General features: G+C 36.4%; 2 long non-coding RNA genes across 3 annotated transcripts; one reads left to right on the forward strand and one right to left on the reverse strand.

Annotated features, from left to right (window-relative positions):
- Positions 1-1600: 1600 nt before the first annotated feature.
- Positions 1601-2466, reverse strand: LOC130698253 (uncharacterized). Its single transcript, XR_009421966.1, has 3 exons — positions 2239-2466; positions 1830-2176; positions 1601-1725 (listed from the first exon to the last, which is right to left on the reverse strand). It is a non-coding gene; the product is annotated as an uncharacterized LOC130698253 (long non-coding RNA).
- A 789-nt stretch (positions 2467-3255) lies between these two features.
- On the forward strand, positions 3256-4876 carry LOC130698255 (uncharacterized). Of its 2 annotated transcripts, none has more exons than XR_009003226.2 (8): positions 3256-3363; positions 3450-3475; positions 3533-3615; positions 3678-3742; positions 3808-3993; positions 4053-4205; positions 4273-4731; positions 4796-4876. It is a non-coding gene; the product is annotated as an uncharacterized LOC130698255 (long non-coding RNA). The 2 variants fall into 2 exon arrangements; XR_009003227.2 differs by having other exon boundaries at positions 3287-3363; positions 3544-3615.
- Positions 4877-6000: the final 1124 nt, after the last annotated feature.

Below are 6000 nucleotides of genomic sequence, written 5' to 3' on the forward strand. Positions count from 1 at the left end.
TTAGATTAATAGCAATAGTGAACCTGCGAAGGTTTCTGGTTGGGATGTTATGACGAAAAGTTATAATAATTTGAAGTACGGAATTGAATTTCCCTCCATCAGTCGCCTGTGTATTCCCGCGTATTATGGTATTAATTATTTAAAAATTGAAGTGCATATCTGGGCTCCCTTCCTTTCCGTAGCCCCGTTTCCCCTTGACTCATAATAAGCCCGTAGGGGGTCATGCCCCTACTGTACGGTATATATAAAAATAACATATACCGAGGTATTTTACCGAAATATTTTTACCGAAATATTTTTTGCAAAATATTTGTGTGTTCACACATATAGAACTTTTTTTTTTTTTTTTAGCTTGCTCAGTTCACCTTTATTGTTTTCTCCACTTTTGTTGGTAAGCATTGTTTCATTGGTTTATCGTTTAACTGTATTTATTCAATTATTATTTATTACACTCTTTGAATTCTTCAACTTAAATTCAAGAAACAACGTGTTCGTGCCTGGATATTTTCTGATGTAATTTTGTATTTGTACTTTATTTTACTCGTATGGGAACCGATCCCCAGACATTCAGCGTGCAACGCCGATGCTCTATCATTGAGCCACGAGATATATCTAAATTTTCTTATTATCCCATATACTATGTTATCGTCTAGGCTGTTTGTGCAGTCTTGCACAACTATATGTTTACCTGTCTATTGGATTCTTAAGGTCCATAGCTCTGTGGTAGAGCGTTCAGGTGCGACACATGTTATCCTGGGTTCAAACCTCAGTTGATGTAGAAAATTAAAGCAGAATAATTGTACATAAGAATATTACATTTCAATTTCATTCTAAGTGTAAATGTAAGTCCGTAAGTGACATGAAAAAAGCCAACATATCATCATAAGATTCATAGCTCATTGTTAGAGCATCGGCGCGGTGTGCCAAACATCCAGTGTTCAATTCCCTAATGAGTCAAAATTGAAAGCTCAATCGAAACAAATAAGGCTCTCAGGTATGTATCAATTACCAAGGATAATACATACATTGTGGCTACATGTGTGAAAAAAAAAAAAAAAAGCAAGGCAAAAAAACCACATAGTAAGAATAAAGTTAAAAACACAAGTTTTGCTATTTTTGTTTTAAAAAAAATAAATTGTATTGACATTACTCTGCACATTACAATAATTTTTGCAACTTTAAAAAGGCACAATAGCCCTTTCAAAAGTTGCCGTCAAAAGCGGACCCCCACGTCCCCTTTCCGGCCAGAGCCCTCCAAACCTCGGTATATGTTGTTTTTAAATATACCGTACAGTAGGGGCATGACCCCTACGGGCTTATTATGAGTCAAGGGGAAACGGGGCTACGGAAAGGAAGGGAGCCCAGATATACACTTCAATTTTTTAAATATCAAATACCGTCTGGGGAATCCGAACGAAGTATAGAAATGTCATGTCATCGAACCAATCATTACAATTTATTCAGTGTCTTGCCCCAACCAAGAATCTTTTCAGATCCAATGTTACTATTAACCTATATTGAGAAAAGAAAAACAACACCATTAAGCATATCAATTGTTGCTCATGTAACTTACATGACTCGTAGATTCAACTTCTGGTGGAAGCTTGAGAAAGGACATACAAATTGCAGATTAACATCATTGTATAAGGCTCTTGAATGATAAACTAGCACCCATAGAATGTTGCATTGTTGATAGTTGTGTTCCCAGTACTTGAAAACCCTTTCCTATTGGATAAATATTTTTTTTGTAGATTAGACATGGTTGGCAAAGAGGAGGAGAAATGCTTCGTCATCAATTCAAAATTATTTGAAGAAAATTCCTTTCATACCTAAAGAGTCCATGTATGATGTTCATCACTGCAATGGCAGCAAAGTGAAACATCTTTAGGGCCATTTAAGTACCCAGTTACACCAACACTCTGAATGTAAAGGACAAGTTGTTCTATAGCCAGAGAAGCAGAATTATTTGAGGCTTCTAGCTGTGACAGAACTATATAAAGGATTGCTGTTGTACTGAATTCATTAACACAAGATGATACTTCTCATTAGACAATTTGCATTACTCTATTACTTTACCTCATACCTTAACGGTAATGCACTCTCAGTGTTTTTTCAACTACAGGCAGACTCTTCATCCTGTAACACTTCCAGACTTGACTTGAACCCCGCCAAAATTCTGTGAATGCAAAATAATAGCATTAAAAATACTTTTTCGATAGACAAAAAACCGAGAAGTACCTAATCCATGTTTGATGTTGAACTCATGCCATATCTGGGTTTTCGTACCACACCCATTTTCGGCAGTCTTTATGGTAATATTAATCAAAGCCAGATGTACCACTTTGAAAGGGATGTTGAAAAGCAAATAAAAACCTGTTGAGATGGATGTCAGGAGCATCAGAATAGATCTCAATCAACTTCAGTTATTCTTTTCCCTATAGTACTTAATGACTAGCATAATAGATATACCGGCCTCAATTCAGAACCATAGACCAACGGAAAAGAACACAGAAATGTAGCTGTGAAAGCAGATCACTTTAGAACACAGGATCAGGTAGAGATCATCTAAGAGTAGACCTAAAATGCAAAGACAAAAATATTGAGCATAATTGCAGTTTACCAAACATAGTAGCAAAATAAAATAATTGTCAAAGAAAGACATATGCACACCTGGGTTGGCGAATGGGTAAGTCTGCTGCAATGTATGGCAATCCATGGCAAACCCCCCCCCCCCCACCAAAAAAGGCCTTACTTTCTGTTTTACTGCTACCCACCGTTAGATGGCGATAGTAGTGAAATAGAAAAAAAAGGCCGATATTTTTTTTTTTTTGGGGGGGGGGGTAAAACGGATTGCCATAAACTTAAAGTTTTGCTTTTAAAAACAGAGTCTAGTTGAAATGCTAATATGGCAATCCGTTTTACCCAAAATAAAAATAAAAAATATTGGCCTTTTTCTGTTTTACTGCTATTGCCATCTACAGGTCACATTTCTAGTTAATTTAGTTAACGAAAAATCATCATACTCGTTTTGGAAGAAACTAAAGGAAAGGAGCAAGAAATTAAAGTGTGTTTCCCCAAGTATTACGCTTTTTTTCTTTTTTTAAAAGTTAAATCTTGATTTGGATGATTACTTTGAACTTGTTTAAAAAGCATTTAATTTGTGGCGGATAAAATTTCTCGTAATGACCTTTGCGTCCACAAGAGGCGCCTTAAACCGTGGCTCATCAGGCAGTTTTTTTTCAGGCATATTTGTAGATTGGCTTAGCGCGTGCAGTCTACCTTCCTCGCTCGATTTTGCTTCTTGACCTCGTGGCTTTGGCGATTTTTGGCGTTTAATTTACTCATTTTTCAACGCTTTTCAAGGTACGCTAATAGATAATAATTAATAACTGATACTAATGTTTGAATAATTTTGAGTTGGACAAATTTTGTTGTCTTCGAAAGATTAGGTGGTGGAAGTCGTACTTGCCATGAGGTAAGAAAAATAAAAATACTATTCCGGTTAGTACATTCTAGTCTGTCTAATCCATAGTTATTAAACAGTTTGGAAAAGGACATTTTTTCATGTAATGCCCACAAGGAGGAGGTGGGAGTCGAGCATGTAGGTGTCATAAGGTGAATATGAGACTCATATCTAGTTTTATTTTACTAAAGTTTAGTGTTCATTTCCAACCAAGAAGTGGGACATGTAGCAAGGGATTTTCCCTAAGGATTGGTCATTGGTGGCAGCAAGTGTTACAAGGTAAACATCAATTGTATCTTCACAAAAAATATTTTATGTTCCAGTGTTCATTGTCTAACCCCTAGTGTCATGAAGTTGGCCACACCTCGAAAGGCTGTACGAATCTATTCGTGAATTGACGGAAAACGGAAAGCCGCATGAACAATATATTCCGGAAGCTGTGACATGCGATGAAAATGAACTGTTTAAGTGGGATCGTCTGTGGGGAAAGCTTTAACAATTTTGATAAAGTTGTTCTTCATCGAATCCAGGTAAGGCATTTTTCGAAACAGTATTTATAATTTGAAAATATCTATTGGGTTTGCTTTAGGTTACAGGAAAAGATGTACCTCAATACATCACATCACTCGAAGAACCCGGCCTGCGCCCACTACTACTTCAAAACATTAAGAATTCAGAAAAAAATTATGGTAGTTGGAACGATTACCGAAGCTCTTCGGATTCGTTTATTTCACGCGTTATGGTATTTAAAGAAAATAAACGGGTACCTGGGTCCCTTTGTATCTGTGACCCGATTTCCTCTTCACTAGTGATAATTCTGCAGCGGGTCATGCAGATACTGTGATCAGCAGAGAAGGTTAGAAGTGCGCTGCCCGGAAAGCAAATTTGGGGTAAAAGAAAAAAACTTATTAGAACTAGTAAGCCATTTCCAAATTCAACCAACATAAAGGTACACAGTGAGATTTGCTTAACAATTATGTTTCTTTAATTGATTTTAAAATTAGGAAAAGGTTGAAGGGAAAACTTCGTTCTCTAGTAGTTTTTTAGTTAAAATCCTTTTTGTGCAAATTCATGTTTGAAATTGTTTACTTCATTTTCGAATGGTTCCGTTCACATTTGTTATTCATTTGAGATGTTGTATTTACCAGTTACTGCATTATATTTACCACTATTGCAAGATGTTTGTTTATGAAATACTACTGTTTTGTTTATCTGGAATGTTGTGTGGGAGTCCATCAGGAATTGCTGGTCTGCAGTAAATTTGTCAGGTATATGTTAACTCTTCATCAGCAAAATTTTCCGCACTAATTGTGTTTGGTTTTCTTGGTATAGGCTAGGTGATGAACATTAATGAATCAGAAAATGTTTTGCATGGGTGGTGAAAGTTCTGACAGTTTTAACAGTTGTGATGTGGTGTATTTTACTTCCACGCATCATGGTATTCTTATCAGTTGAATTGTATGGTTAATTTTCTGTTCGTTAACCTCATTTCCTCTTGACTCATCTAGTAGAAGTTGGTGGACCTGATACAATGAACATGGAAAAATCACCTGCGCCTACGTTGACGATGATACCTGTACCGAAGTGCTGGAAACTAAAATTAAATTTTCTTTACAATTTGGTTTCAGGCTATCTTCATAATTTTTAATAGTTTTGCATTTATTGATGAATCCGCAAGCTCATAGCTGATTTCCTCCTTTAGAAACCGCCCGTCGACGATTTGGCAGCCTCACACAATTAAAGAACGTATGCCAAAAAGTAATTGATTCAATCTAATGTATGCAATGTATACTAATTACACTATTCAAAACAATATTCCAGGCAAAGTGAGCTCTTCCGAGCAGTAAAGTGACGGCGTATCCATTTAATTGAAAATAGGCACAAGATAGCGCACAATTGGCGAGCTTGTCTCAATGGAGAAAATTTTGCCGTGGAACTTATAACCGAAATACCATTGCAGCTGTTCAAATAAAGAAGTGTATTACCATACAGGTGTTGACTAGCTAACAATCCAGAGATACGTCAACTTGCGAAATTTCTAGATGTGTGTGAAGCGCAATCAGCATCCTTGTTGAACTGTGAACCCAAATCATGTATTTTCCTAGAAATATCTAGGTTTTTGGATAAATAAATAAAAGACAGTGAAAAAATCGGGCTCAAAAACATGTTAAATCGCTATATTTTTAAAATGCCGTTCGTGGTTTCGGTCGCTGTATTTGTTAAAATTGAAATGGTAGTAGCCAATAGGGGGGTGGGTGGGGATTCACGCTCTAAAAGTATGTTAAAAGAGTTCACATCAGTGCAGTTTCCCGTCTCAAAAAAGCAATATTTTCAATTTTGATGAATTTTTTCGGTTGTTAATTGGAAAACAAGATGACGCTGCTGTGCCACTATTTGCACTGTTGACTATATGGGGAGCGGTGAAAGCTGTGTTCGAAAGTTTCTGTTAAATATGTCATATTCCAATGGAAAACCCAAGAAAATCTAATGGTGCTTCTGTTCGTTTTCATCCCTGAGTGTGTTTTGGAAGTGAAGCC

Source organism: Daphnia carinata, chromosome 10 (genome assembly GCF_022539665.2).
Source record: "Daphnia carinata strain CSIRO-1 chromosome 10, CSIRO_AGI_Dcar_HiC_V3, whole genome shotgun sequence".
NCBI lineage: Eukaryota > Metazoa > Arthropoda > Branchiopoda > Diplostraca > Daphniidae > Daphnia > Daphnia carinata.